This window comes from Symphalangus syndactylus, chromosome 13 (genome assembly GCF_028878055.3).
Source record: "Symphalangus syndactylus isolate Jambi chromosome 13, NHGRI_mSymSyn1-v2.1_pri, whole genome shotgun sequence".
Lineage (NCBI taxonomy): Eukaryota > Metazoa > Chordata > Mammalia > Primates > Hylobatidae > Symphalangus > Symphalangus syndactylus.
This window is the reverse complement of record NC_072435.2, coordinates 53696653-53712182: the sequence shown is the minus strand read 5'-3', so window position 1 is coordinate 53712182 and position 15530 is coordinate 53696653.

Sequence of the window (15530 nt, the reverse complement as noted above, 5' to 3'; positions counted from 1 at the left end):
ATCTGAGCTTGCACCTGCCCAGAGTCTCCATGAGCCTCCAGAAAGACTCCATCAGTCAGAGGGACGCGCCCGTGTCCCATGAAGGGCGGCAGTCGACAGTCGACTGATAGATCTAGGTGTGCCCATATGGAGATCCGTGCTGGCGGTGCCCCCGCCCTGCCAAAGATTAACAGCATTTGTCAGCGAGCTTCCCATGGGCCTGCAGAAACTCAGCCTCTGACTCATCCACACCTCTGCCACCTTGCCTGTCGGGGGCCACCAGCTGCACAGCCCTGTGCCCCCGGCTACGGGGGCCCTTTGCTGCCTAAGCTGACCCACTGGAATCATGGGAGCCTGGAGAGGGCTCACTCATTTTAATTTTGTCCGGAAAGTCCATGCACGCACACCTATGTACACACACATGCACACACACACACATGCAGTTACATACCAACTCTGGCACATGCTAAAAATTCCCTTCTGCTTTTTAATACAAAGTCTTTTTCTCCCATAAGTTGATCTGGTCTCTCTGGCCAACCCACACTCATTCTGGCCCCACACAAGCCCTCAAGCCCCGTGTGCCCTCCTGCGGTGAGGTGGAGAGGGCTGGCATCTGTGTTGGTCCGTGGGGTTCACCAGGAAGCAGCTCAGGGCTCATGTGACATTCTGCATTGACTTTAGAAAGATTCTGAGGTGTCCTGATTACACTCTGTCCTTATGAACTGGATTAGAGGGCCCTTAACAGATAATGCCCGGGGTTCTCTCTGCTTGTCGGACATTGAGCAATTATGAGTGAGGTCTTAAGAGATAAGTGAAACAGTGATGCCTCAGCCAGGAGCTCAAAAGGTGGTTCCAGCGAGGCTTGCAAAACAATACCAGGGCAGGTGGGGAGCGATTTCCTCGGCTTTGGATGCTGAACTATGAGCCTCTCAGTGAAATATTTTCATATCGGGATAAGACCCGGGTAGCTCTTAATCCCTTAATTCTACCAGTTGGCCAGGAGCTAGAATTGGATTTGGAACCTGAGGGAGGGAAAGGGGGAAAATCAACAGAGGAATGCAGAACTCTTCAGAGTTGGACCCGTTTTCTTTTTCCCTCCCTGACCTGGCCAGGGATTGCATATGTGGGGCAGGTGGGGTGGGGGCGGCCCCTGGTCTCCCCTCCACGGCAAGGCGTCCAGACTGGGGGTGTCAGGCCTCCAGAGACCCTGGTGGCCACAGACCAGACAGTCAGAGCCAAGCTAGGGGAATAGAAGGGTCTTTTAGCAAGTGAACCCCTTGCCTGTGAGGTGCAAGGCAGTTGCATGCTTCACCCCCACCATTCCCCCAAAAAGTAAGAACAGTAACAATCACCCTTGTAATGGGCCTCCCTCCATCTGTGTGAAGTGTTCCTAGAAGCATCTCTGGAAAATCAATAACCAAGCAAAGTGAAAAGCGTGTCCTGATCATGCCACCTTGGTCTGGGGAGTCCCCTGCACCCTCCACCCTGATCACCACCCAATCCCGGAAACACAGTTCCTCAAAGCAGCCCACCTCACTGCCTGAAGCCGTGGGAACTTGCCCTGGACAAGGCGGGGCCAAGGAGTCTCTTTAGAAAAGAGGAAACAAGGGGGCGTAGGTGAAAGAAGTGGGGATGGTGGGGCAGAGGTCCCCACAGGGAGGCCATGGCCCCTAAAAAGTGCCCCAAGCACAGGTCAGAACCTATAATCAGAGCCTCAAGGAAAGCATCTGCGACTGGGCGTCATTCATTCATTTACTCAGCAGGCCCATATTGAGGCCTGCTCTGCACAACACCCTGAGTTCCGTGCTGGAGCCAGAGAGAGGGAAAAGCTTCGATCCCTACCTCCAAGGAGCTCACAAAACAGAGAGGGAACAGAATCGGGAAGTGTCGGTCACAGAGCAGCCTGATGGTGCTATACAAAGGAAGACCCTGGGGCCCCAGACACACAGAGGGCAGGTGCCTTCCCAGATGTGAGGACAGTCATGAAAGGCTTCCAGATAGAGGTGGCTTGGAGCTCGGTAGGAGCTGCCAGGAGAAGAAGTCATCCCGTTCTCAGTCCTGGGTCTTCCCTCTTCTCCAGGAGCTCTGTGGTAAGGCAGGTGAATAAAAGACCCGAGAGGAAAAGGAATAAGAATCCATCCGTGTGTCCCCCATTAAAGATTCTTCTTTTGCCTAAGATGTATTAATCAGAGGCTTGAAAGGTAGTGGGCTGAGATAGCCCAGCATAGAGCCTACCTGCCCCAGAGCAGGACTCCGTTAGATGGACGGATGAATGAATGGATGGAGAAATGGATGGGGGATGGATAGATGGATGGATGAATGGATTGATGGGGGATGGATGGATGAGTGGATGGATGGATGGATGGATGAGTGGATGGATGGACGAGTGGATGGATGGATGGATGGATGGATGGATGGATGGATGAATGGATGGGTGGATGGGTGGGTGGAGGAATAGGTAGATGGATAAATGAATGGATGGATTAATGGATGGATGAATGATGGATGGATGGATGGATTAAGGGATGGATGGGTAGATGATGGATGGATGGGTAGATGGATGGATGATGGATGGATGGATGGATGGGCGGGTGTGCAGGTAGATGGATGGGTAGATGGATGAATGGGTGGCTGGATGGATGAACTGATGGATAGATGGATGGATGATAGATAAATGGATGGATGGATGAGTGGGTGATGGAGAGGTGGGTGGGTAGATGGATGGATGGGTGGATGGATGGATGAATTGGTGGATGGGTCAATGGATAGATGGATGCATGGATGGGTGGCCTGAGGAGGGACAGCCACACAGGCTGGTAGGGCATAACACAATAACTCCATAGGGTAGATGAGGAAACAGCATCCAGACTGCAAAAGACAGGCAAGGGAGACCAAAGGACACCACCATGCTCAATGGTCCCTAAGAGATGTTTGATAAATTAATTTTCTTTTTTTAAAAAAAGAAATAAAATTATTTTTCAAGCTAGACTCTTTCAGTTGCAAATGACCACATTCTGATTTAAACTAGCTTAAGAATAAAAGTATGGGAGACCGAGAGGTTCAGATTCCTGAAGAATGCAGAGAGAGATCGGGCGCGGTGGCTCGCTCCTGTAATCCCAGCACTTTGGGAAGCTGAGGTGGGAGAATTGCTTGGACCAGGGAGTTTGAGGCTACAGTAAGCTATGATTGTGCCACTGCTTTCTAGCCTGGGTAAAAGAGCAAGACCTTATCTCAAAAAAAAAAAAAAAAATAGAATGCAGGGGTAAATCCAGCATAGCTTCAGGCACAGCTGTATCCAGGCATTCAAATCCAGCCTCTACCTCCTTACCTCTCAGCCCACTCCCAGCCCAAGCTCTCCTGGTGCAATAGGATGCCAGGTCTCATCAGCTTAGCAGCCCCTCAGGACATTTTAGAAGGCTCCAGTCAAAGTCCTTGGGTTGCCTCTTGGCACAGATGTGGATCAGCTGAACATCCCCAAATCAAATGCTGTGACCATAAGGACACAATTCTCTTGTGCTATAAGCCTGGGCAAGGGACAGCCTGCAGCCAAAGAGTGGGTCTAACTGAACAGGACAGACTAAGAGATTTTGGGGGCACGGAGTGTCCCCAAAGAAGAATCTAAGTGCGATTGACAAAGGAAGAGTGGGGGGATGCCAAGCAGGTGACATCTTTCAGAAGTATGGACAGCTGGTGAAACAGGGGGAGCCACCTGGGTGGAAAGAGGAAGCGAAGCTGCTCCCCACTGGAGGGACAGGTCTCAGCCTGAACCCTCCAAGTACCGATTGGCAGTGCCCAGACCTTCAATCTCTAAGCATGTCACTTACCCCCTCCCCTCTCCAGCCAGACCCTGCCCCCTACCCTATGCACCCACTAGCCCCAATCCCCGGGGGACCATTTGGAAAAAGTCAACTGTCCCCTGTGCTGGTTATTGATTTAATTTCTGTTTACTTCACTGTAAGCTTAATTTGCTGTGTTAATGGCATTTTAATCCACTTGCCCTTGCAAGGGGCTGATAATGCCGCACTTTTGTGCAGCAGCAGTGACATTTCTCTGCATCCCGGTCCTTCAGTGGGTGGGGCTGGGCATTATTTCCCAGACTTCCCTCTCCTCCACCCCCATGTGACACCCACTGCCAGCCCACTCATGGTGGGGGCCACCGCTCCCTGCTCTCTGGGCTTCGGGAAAGTCAGCCTGAGCACAGAGTCCTGGCTGAGATGCACCACTGAGCCCAGAAAGAAACTGGGTCCAGGTAGAGGAAAAGCTGCCTCAGGGCCCTGGGGCCTGCCGTCCCTGAGCACCGCATCCTGGTGGGGCCAGGCCTCAGCAGCGTCTTCGAAATTAAAGATAGCAGCAAGCCAGATTCATTGAAGGATTCCAGAGAAACTTAGCCAAACCCGATTCCTCCATCTGGGGTCAAACTCTCTGCCGACTGTGTCTGTGTCCTTGTCCCAAATCTCCATCCGCCCACACGACAGCAGCCAGTTCTGCCTTTCACAGGGTCACAAACGCACAAACACAGTGTGATACAGTGGGATGGGAGCTGGCCCCAGTCTTGGCAGCCCTGCATTGAAAATCCAGCTCTGGCAGTCCGTTCTGCATCTGGAAAGTGGGGATTTGAATTTTGGCCAGGCCGACCTCTCAGACTTGAGGCAAACTGGGACAGTGCTGGCTAAACTGCAAGCTCTGCCCATGTGGTGGTCACTGAGGCAGTGAATAGGGAGGGACCCTGGAGGGGACAGAACTGGACTTGTGCTCTGGTTTGCACCAGGACCACAGTGCCCCCAAGGCAGGGACCAGGGGTGCTGGCTTACGTTAGGGTCACATGCTCTACACCCCAAAACGCTGACACTTTCACCAAACTGGAGGTTGGCTTTTCTTTCAAAGAGAACTTGCCGCAAGTGGCCAGCGATGGCCCAAGGACAGGCCACTCTGGTCAACAGGGACGTTCATTTCTGGAAAGTGTGTAATGGCCCAGCCCAGCCCCTCTGCGGAGGCAGTGACAGGACGCCCATGAGCCTCACAGTCAGGGATCGAGGCCAGAAGACACACAGAGAGAATAACAGAAACAATAAAATCAGAAGAGTGAGGAAAAGTGGAGGAGGAGGAGGTGGAAGCATTTACAGAGCTTTTGCTGTGTTCGAGGCTGGTCCCAAATGATCTACTTGTTGTCATCTTTAATCCTTATAACGCTCTGTTGTTTTTCTCATTTTATGGGAAACGTAACTGAAGCTCAGAGGAGGTGAGTTGGTTGCCCGGGGCCACCCAGCTAGGAAACAGGAGCGCCAAGGCTTGAACCCGGGAGGCCTGATTCCAGATCTCATATTATAAAAAGAAAACACAGTAAGGAGAGGCCACCAGGTAGCAGAATCCTCAGGCCAGCAGAGGCCACCAAACAGTGGAGGCCCCAGAGCAGCAGAGGTCACAGAACAGCAGAGGCCATGGGACAGCAGAGGCCATGGGGCAGCAGAGGCCACGGGACAGCAGAGGCCACTGAAGAGCAGAAGCCATGGAACAGCAGAGGCCATGGGGCAGCCGAGGCCATGGAACAGCAGAGGCCACGGGGCAACAGAGGCCATCCAGGTTGAGAGCCAGTGGCCAGGCCAGCGGGACAGCAGGAACAGAGTGAGATGCAGTGGCTGCCCTGCAAAAGCACAAGACCCTCTGCTGTTGGCAGAACTGCTGCCTGTCCTGAGCCATAGCCCGAGCCTGCGGCTCTCCCTGGCACTACTGCAGCCCTTCTCTGCCTCCTTGTCCTTCACCAGAGTGGGAAACTGGGCACTCTCTACCTAACACTTTGAAGATCACACCAAGGCTACCTAGAACCCTTCTCCAATAGTTCTCCCTGTCCCCGGCCCTCCACTCGCAGCAGCAAAAATCATTCCTTCCAGTTTTGCCCCAGCACCCCCACATCCCAGCCACGTGCTGCTTCAAGGCAGCACTTAGGGGATGACTCCCTGGGTCCTTGCAGAGAACAGCCCTTGCTGCACATCTTTGTCTCCCCATTTTGATGTGGTCCCCTGATGTTGGGTGCCTGCCTGCTCCCCCTTTCCCCCCACCACACACACACACACACACACACACGTGCAAAGGCCAGGCACCCCCTCCTGCCTCTCCTGCCCCAGTTACCAGGCCTCCCTGCAAGGGGCCATTCCCCGGGCCGGTGGCCTGGGCGCTCACCTTGCAGAGTTACTGCTCATTGGAAGCCACACAGCCTGTAATGACCCTAAGCATTTCCCAGAATTAATGGCCAGCGGGATTAATAGTGCTCGGCGACACCCCGGCCCATTAGGCACCAGGAAGCTGCACACCTCGGTGGCTGCTGCTTAAGTGGAAGATATTAGCACGCTCACAACAACGTCTCGCCATGAGGGGCTTCTCAGAAGAGATCGTGGTCCACGATCATCACTGGGCAAGCCCAGCAAGGGCTGTGGCCACAGGCAGGGGTACAAGTCTCAGAATCCTTGCTCCAGCTTCCAGAGGCTTCTGTTTGGCCTGCGATCACTTTTCCTCTGGAACTCTCATGTGTGTGTATGTGTCTATGTGTGTGTGTTTGTCTATGTGTGTGTGTCTGTGTCTCTGTGCATGTCTGTATCTTTGTGTGTCTGTGTATCCATGTGTGTGTCTGTGTGTGTCTGTCTGTGTCTGTATGTGTGGGTGTGTGCCTGTTTGTATCTGTGTGTCTGTGTGTGTGTGTCTGTGTCTGTGTTTGTGTCTATATGTGTGTGTGTGTCTTGTGTCTGTGTCTGTGTCTGTGTGTGAGTCTATATGTGTGTGTGTCTGTGTGTATGTCTATATGTGTGTCTGTGTGTCTGTGTTTTTGTGTGTGCCTGTGTGTCTGTGTGTCTGTGTGTCTGTGTGTCTATGTGTGTGTATGTGTGTCTGTGTTTGTGTGTGTGCCCGTGTGTCTGTATGTGTCTGTGTGTCTATCTGTGTGTCTGTGTGTGTCTGTCTATGTTTGCGTGTGTGCCTGTGTGTGTCTGTGTGTCTATCTGTGTGTGTCTGTCTGTATTTGTGTGTGTGCCTGTGTGTCTGTGTCTGTGTGTGTCTGTCTGTGTGTGTGTGTGTCTCTGTGCATGTCTGTGTGTATCTTTGTGTGTCTATGTGTATCCGTGTGTGTGTGTGTCTGTGTGTGTGTCTATGTGTCTGGGTTTGTGTGTGTGCCTGTGTGTCTGTGTGTGTCTGTGTGTCTATATGTGTGTCTATGTGTGTGTCTGTGTCTGTGTGTATGTGGGTATGTGTCTGTATCTGTGTGTCTGTGTCTCTGTGTGTCTGTGTGTCTGTGTGTCTGTGTTTGTGTGTGTGCATATGTGTCTGTGTGTGTCTGTGTGTCTGTGTTTGTGTGTGTGCCTGTGTGTCTGTGTGTGTCTGTGTGTGTGTCTGTGTGTGTCTGTGTGTGTCTGTCTCTGTGCCTGTCTGTGTGTATCTTTGTGTGTCTATGTGTATCCATGTATGTGTCTCTGTGTATGTCTGTGTGTGTCTATGTGTGTGTCTGTGTGTGTGCCTGTGTGTCTGTGTATGTGTGTGTGTCTGTGTGTCTGTGTTTGCGTGTGTGCCTGTGTGTGTCTGTGTGTCTATCTGTGTGTCTGTGTGTCTGTGTTTGTGTGTGTGCCTGTGTGTCTGTGTGTGTCTGTGTGTCTGTGTGTGTCTGTCTGTGTGTGTCTGTCTCTGTGCATGTCTGTGTGTATCTTTGTGTGTCTATGTGTATCCATGTGTGTGTCTGTGTGTGTGTCTGTGTGTGTGTCTATGTGTCTGTGTTTGTGTGTGTGCCTGTGTGTCTGTGTGTGTCTGTGTCTATATGTGTGTCTGTGTGTGTGTCTGTGTCTGTGGGTGTGTTTCTGTTTGTATCTGTGTGTCTGTGTCTCTGTGTGTCTGTGTGTCTGTGTGTGTCTGTATTTGTGTCTGTGTGTGTCTGTATTTGTGTCTGTGTGTGTCTGTGTGTCTGTGTGTGTGCCTGTGTGTCTGTGTGTCTGTGCGTCTGTGTGTGTGTCTGTGTCTGTGGGCCTGTGTGTCTGTGTGTCTATATGTATGTGTCTCTGTGTGTGTCTGTGTGTGTCTGTGTGTGTGTCTATGTGTCTGTGTGTGTGTGCCTGTGTCTGTGTGTGTCTGTGTGTGTCTATGTGTGTGTCTGTGTGTGTGCCTGTGTGTCTGTGTATGTCTGTGTGTGTGTCTGTGTGTCTGTGTCTATATGTGTCTATATGTGTGTCTGTGTGTGTCTATGTGTGTCTCTGTGTATCTGTGCGTGTCTGTATGTGTCTATGTGTGTCTGTGTCTGTGTGTGTCTGTTTGTATGTCTATATGTGTGTGTCTATGTGTCTATATGTGTGTCTGTGCATGTCTGTGTGTCTATATATGTGTCCGTGTGTGTGTCTGTGTGTGTCTGTGTGTCTATGCGTCTATATGTCTGTGTGTCTGTGTGTCTGTGTCTGTGTCTGTGTGTCTGCCTGTGTCTGTGTGTCTGTGTGTATCTGTGTGCATGTCTCTGTGTGTGTGTATGCATGTGTGACAGTACCTCCTCGTTCTGCCTCGTGAAGGACCATCCCTTCCCGACTCCGTTTGTCACCACGCTGAGTCCAGAGCCACCTCAACTACCCTTCCCCACTTCAAGGCCTTTGCACATCACTCCTCTCTTTACTCCACACGAGGTTTTCAAGTACGTACAAGTGCCAGGCCCTGGGCAGGCACAGGGCTTCCACGGTGCACAGGAATGAGGAGCCCTGCCCTGGGTGGGGCTTACAGGCTTGTAGTCCAGAGCGGGGATGTGACAGAATGATCCTTAGTGCCAGAATATTAGGCAAGAGGTTTCTCAAAATTGTCCTTTAGAAGACGGGGTGCTGCTGTGTGCAAAGTCTCTGTCCTGCCGCAGGGCTCTGCTCCCAATTCCGTTCAGCCTGAACTTAAAGGAAGACCCCGTCAGTGCTAATGTTGGATGCTTATAGAGGTCACCTGATGGAATAGGTAAAAAAAAAAAAAAAAAAAAAATGGGGAAAGAAAATAAACAGAACAAAAATACTTATTCCTGGGGAGGAGGTATGGTCTCAAAACTGCAGCTGCTGGGTGTCACAGGAAAGCAGTCTTTTAAGGGTCACATAGGAAAATAAATCAAGTGGTTATTTTATGGAGAATATGGATCCCAAATGGAGCTCACAGCTTTGGATACATTTCTGTAGGCTGGAGTGCAATGGTGCGATCTCAGCTCACTGCAACCTCTGTCTCCCGGGTTCAAGTGATTCTCCTGCCTTAGCCTCCCGAGTAGCCAGGATTACAGGTGCACACCACCACGCCCAGCTAATTTTTGTATTTTCAGTAGAGACAGGGTTTCACCATGTTAGCCAGGCTGATCTTGAACTCCAGGCCTCAGGCGATTTGCCCGCCTCAGCCTCCCAAAGTGCTCAGATTACAGGCTTGAGCCAAAGCATCTTTAGGGATTCAAATGAATCCATACCACTGAAGGCAGGAGCCTGAGAAAACAGCTCCCCCGAGAGCCAAGGCAGTGAAAGTGGAGGGGGCACTGTGTGAAAATTTTAGTGCAATTTATTCCTGGCATGGGAGAATAAAAAAGCATTCCCAGTGAGTGTACTTCCTTGCATAAAAAGTGATTTCAAATGGTAGTTCTACTTTTAGTTCTTTAAGGAATCTCCACACTGTTTTCCATAGTGATTGTACTAGTTTACATTCCCGCCAGCACTGCAGAAGTGTTCCCTGATCACCACATCCACGCAGAGATCTATTTTTTTTTTATTTTTAGACTATGGCCATTCTTGCAGGAGTAAGGTGGTATTGCGTTGTGGTTTTGATCTGCATTTCCCTGATCATTAGTGAGGTTGAACATTTTTTCATGTGTTTTGCTGGCCATCTGTACATCTTCTTTTGAGAATTGTCTATTCATGTCATTAGCCCACTTTTTGATTGAATTGTTTTTTTTTCTTGCTAATTTGTTTGAGTTCATTGTAGATTCCGGATATTTGATCCAGCAATCCTACCACTGGGTATCTACTCAGAGGAAAAGAAGTCATTATACGAAAAAGATACTTGCACGCACATGTTTATAGCAGCGCAATTCGCAATTGCAAAAATGTGGAACCAGCCCAAATGCCCATCAATCCATGAGTAGATAAAGAAACTGTAGTATACATATATGATGGAATACTACACAGCCATAAAAAGGAATGAATTAATGGCATTCACAGCGACCTGGATGAGATTGGAGACTATTACTCTAAGTGAAGTAACTCAGGAGCAGAAAACCAAACATCCTGTGTTCTCACTCATAAGTGGAAACCAAGCTATGAGGATGCAAAGGCATAAGAATGATACAATGGACTTCGGGGACTCAGGGGAAAAGGATGGGAAGGGGGTGAGGGATAAAAGACTACAAACTGTGTGCAGTGTACACTGCTCTGGACACGGGTGCACCAAAATCTCACAAATCACCACTAAACAACTTACTCATGTAACCAAACACCACCTGCTCCCCAATAATCTATAGAAATAAAAATTTTTTTAAAAAAAGTGATTTCAGGGCAGGGCACGGTGGCTCATGCCTGTAATCCCAGGGCTTTGGGAGGCCAAGGCAGGAGGTTCACTTGAGCCCAGGCGTTCAAGGCTGCAGTCAGCTACCATTGCACCACTGCACTCTAGCCTGGGTGACAGAATGAAGCCCTAGCTCGAAAAAAGTGATTTCAAGTATGCATTGCAACATAGCTAACAACTATTTTAAAGAAGCATTGGACTATTTTGACTTCATCCTTATGAGTTTCTTTATACAAACAAGACCCTCACCAAAAAAGTTCTCATCTTTTCATTGGGAAAATAGTTGATCTCCTTGTGTTCAGACATGAAGGCACAAACAATAATTACATCATAAACCACTTAATTAAAACAGTGGTATGAGCAGCAAGGGAGGAGTGGAAGGTGCTATGAGACCAGAGGAACAAATCCTTAAAGAAGCGCTGCCTGCATTGGTATTGAAAGAAGAAAAGAGATTGGCTGGGCTGACCCGGCTGGTGATCAAGGGGCTTCCAGGCAGAGAGCACAGCAGGGGCAAAGGCCCTGTGGTGGGGAGGAGCAGGGAAGGTCCCTCCTGTGGAAGCCCAGGGGGCAAGGGCCTCTCAGGGACTCTGGCCTCTCTTTCCGGGGCAAGTGGGAGCCACTAAAGGGTTTTATATAGCAGAGAAGTGTGATCTGTGTCCATTTTGCTGCTGCTGTTTTAAGAGATGGGCTGTTGATTTCTTTCATTTTTTTTTTCAGAGATAGAGCCTTATTTATTTATTTATTTATTTATTAGAGACAAGGTCTCATGTTTTCTTTTCTTTTCTTTTCTTTTCTTTTTTTTTTTTGACAGAATCTCACTTTGTCACCCAGACTGGAGTGCAGAGGTGCCATCTTGGCTCACTGCAGCCTCAACCTCCTGGGCTCAAACAATTCTCCTGCCTCAGCCTCCCAAGTAGCTGGGACCCCAGGTGCATGCCACCATGCCTGGATAATTTTTTTCTATTTTTTGTAGAGTTGGGGTTTCACCATGTTGCCTAGGCTGGTCTCAAACTCCTGAGCTCAAGTAATCTGCCTGCCTTCGGCCTCCCAAAGTGCTGGGATGACAGGCGTGAGCTGCCGTGCCCAGCCTTCAGGTTCTTATTTGTAAGAGGTCCCTCTTAACGCATCCCACAATTCTCATGCTCATTATCTGAGCTCTGAGGACCCAGCAACTTGCATTTCCCATTATCACATCCTTCACTGTTTCCGGTAAGTTTTTCCTGAAAACTGGACTCAACTCCCTGTGCTCAGGGCTCTCCCTTCCCTCTGCAACAGAGCTCAGCATGCAGGAGATGCTGAGAAGAGACTGCATATGTTAGCATTTGGAGCAAAGGTGAATGCCATCAGTCTGCATCAGGCATTTATTTGTGCATAACCTCCTGATGGACAAAGATAAAGAACGAAGTATGAAGGCAGTTCTACAGGGAGCCCCGCATTCCCCCAGCCTTGAAAGCTGCCCAGAAGGGGTGGCATCTTCTCCTGACAGGAAGGCCTAAGGTCGGCAGGGCAGACCTGGCCGCTGCAGCTCTCCACCCCCGAGCAGACCCAGGAGACGCACTCCCAGCAGCACGCTGGACATCCCCGCCTGAGTCCCCAGTCACACAGGGCCACACAGCACAGGAGGGTACAGTGTGTACACGTTGGCACAAAGTCAGAAGTTCCCTTGAAAGTCTCTCAGGAAGGCATCACCCAGGAGGCTGACCTCCCTCCCCTCAGTGGGTTCAACACAAGCCAGCATTTGGGGCAGACCGTGTTCCTTCCATTAAGCACTTGATGAAATTGATGGCTTGCATTTAGGGGTAAGTTGTATGAAAAATACGTCCTTAAGCCCAGGCATCTCTCTGCGCTGTGAGTTGATCAGCACGGAGATCTCAGAGGTACATAGAAAGTGGGACCCATCAGGCGAATATCAGATCCTTGACTACCAGCCCACTCACCCAGGGGCGTGTGCCCAAGTGGAGTGGCCAGAGGAAGACGCACATGATCTAAACTGTGACCCCTAACCCCCTCTCACTCAGAGGTGAATCCTAAAGTGACCTGCCTGAAGAGTTGCCTCCACCAAGCCACCAACCCCTGAGCTGATGGGAGCTGCACCTGGGCACATGCCAGGATCCAGCGGGACCAAGGCTGGGATCTGCTGAGTCCCAGGGCCCCCAGCCTCAGTGCGAAAGAGGAAGGGGACCCAAGGTGCAGGGGTTGGAGCTGTCAGGGCTGAACCCCGGCCGTGGTCAGTCTTGCCGCAGGCCAGGCTGGCCTCGACACAGTGCACCCGCGGGGACGGTGAGCAGCAGGGGACCGTCCTGGGCGTGGGGACTTTCACGCTCAGGGTCAGATGCGCAGTGATAAACAGAAGCTCCGCTCCAGCTCATTTCGGCGTGGTTCTGGGTAGACCCCGCTGAACAAGAGCTCTCCCTCCCCCGAGCCAGCCACCTAAGCCCATGAAGTTTCTGTGTTTTGTGTGCCTGTGTTCAAACCGGAAATATTACCTTGGCTTTTATTTACATTTTCTGATGATGAAACCGGCTTTAAAATGCCTCATGCTCTGGTGGAGGGGGCTCTGGTACAATTCGCGCGCAGTTGGGGTGGATGAAGGGCCCCACTTCACCTCATCTCTCCTTTCTGCTTAAATATTATGCCATATCCTGATTAATACCAGACCAATAAAATCATCTCCGCAATCTGGTTAGAGGCTTTTGTCTTCCCAGATGGCCTGCAATGTTAATGTGTGACAATTTCAACAATGAACTAGGACTGTTTTATGGAACCAACATTTGTTCCACTGCTTTTTTTTTTAGACTCAGAATTTTGACACAGATGGTACAAATTACTCAAAAAAACAGAAATGTTCATTTAGAAGGCTTAAATATGTGGTTTTACTCAGGCCATCAGAATATTTTACATTTGCAATTCAGTAAATTTACTAACAACCCTGCTATAATTAAGGTCTGTAAAAAAAAAAAAAAATCCCCTTTCTCCAGCTTTTTATATCTATAGAGTTTCATTAAAGCCAGGGAAAAAAATATTATTATTTATTCTAGTGGTGCAGTGTTCTTATTTCCTTGTGACATATATTGTTCGCCTCTGCTTTCTGTTTCCTGGATCATTTCTCACTGCTGTGGAGGACGGAGGAGGAAGTGGGTAGGTGAGTTAGGTTGCCCTGAGATCTCCCCTAGCGCCCCACAAGCCAGGTTTCAGCTCCAAGTCACTGATGCCAATTGTTGCAGCCACAACATCTGCCAGAACCTTCTCCTGCAAAAAAAGGATGCTAGTGTCTCCTTGGGTCTCCCATCTACCATCTCTGCAAGGACAGACCCCGAAGCACAAACCCTTTCACAGCCAGGGTTAGTTCTTTGTTTCCGAACAGACCCAGTCCTGCCTGTCAATATCAGAAGATGTCATTATTCTTGTTACTGCCACCTAACATCTGAGTGTTTGTTCTGTATCGGGCACAGTGCAGGCCACTGTCCACGAATCATCTCCGTCTAATAACCCCAGTAGCCCTCTGAAGAATAAAATGCAGTGTTTTCTCGATTTTACAGTGAGGAAGTTGAGTCTCAGAGAGATTATGCAGTAGTCAAGTTCTCACAGAAGCCTAGAGCACTAACAATGAATAAGAAGCATATAAACAAAAGCTGGTATTTTCTGAGCACTTACTCTGTGCTTAGGTACTGTCTAGTCCTTTCCACATATTATCTCCTTTATCCTCTAACCTTCCTTTTTTAATTTTTAAAGACAGGATCTGGCTCTGTCCCCCAAGCTGGAGTGTAGTGGCACAATCACGGCTCACTGCAGCCTCAAACTCCTGGGCTCAAGTGATGATCCCACCTCAACCTCCCGAGTAGCTGAGACTACAGGCATGCACCATCAGGCCCAGCTAATTGTTTTATGTTTTGTAGAGATGGGGTCTCGTTATATTACCCAGGCTGGTCTTGAATTCCTGGGCTCATGTGACCCTCCCACCTTGACCTCCCAAAGTTCTGGGATTACAGGCGTGAACCTCCACACTGGGCCCTCCTTTAAACTTCCTTTGAAAAACGTGAGGACTGAGGTTTGGAGAAGTTAAGAGTAAGGGTGATGAAGGCCACCCTGGGTAGAGGCAGCCAGTTAGACTGAGAATCCATCAGTTCAGCCAGAGGACAAGGGGACTGGTGGGGAAATTATAGGGGGAGCTTAAGAACCAGGGGAAGCCCAGGCTGTCTGCAGTTCTGATCTCTCAGCTCTGAGAGGATGCCCCTATAAAGGGGAAGTTGTTGGGCCCTGAGAACCATCACACGCTCAAGGTCATCCTCCTCTTCCCATCTGAACCTCTCAAAGCTGTTTTCTGAGCCTATACTGCCCCATACACAAATATGGGCTCATGGAAGCCCTCGTCATCAGCACACTAGAGGGCAGGAGCTTGGTCTCCCCATCTCTGCCCTCACTCCACCCACCCCTGGTGGGGATCCAGGCACCCAGTGGGCACCAAGCGCTAATGAGAACTATTGCAAAATGGAAGACACAAGTCATGGCTTCCTCCAAGCGCTTAGAGCCCCAGTGCAGGTCCAAGTAAGTGCCCTCTGAACCTGCAGGTTGCTTTTCAGGGGTCAAGGTCAGGGATGCCTGAGGAGAGGCATGAAAAGCTCTTACATGGGGTTTGGAACATGAGATGCTTAGTAAATATCTGCTGTTTATTTTACTTTCATGATTATGATTCTTTTGAAAATCTAATCAAATCTGTAACTTTCCTGTTCTGGGGTTGGGGAGCAGTTTCCAAGCCTTGTTTTGGGGGCTTCTGAGTGTGCTCCAGGCAATCCCTCAAGACCCTGCAGTTGAGCTCACCCCTCCTGGCTGCATTTGTCATTGTATTGATGTCAACTCAAGGAAAAATGCGCCCGCCACACAGAACTGCAACAGGACAGGGAGTCCTCACCATTTCCCTCTGCCCAACTACCTGAAGGATGATCTGTTTAAATATTGTTTCTGATCTTATTTTTCCAATAATAATGGCAATGACAGAAAACAACACCAGGGTCCTGCTCGTG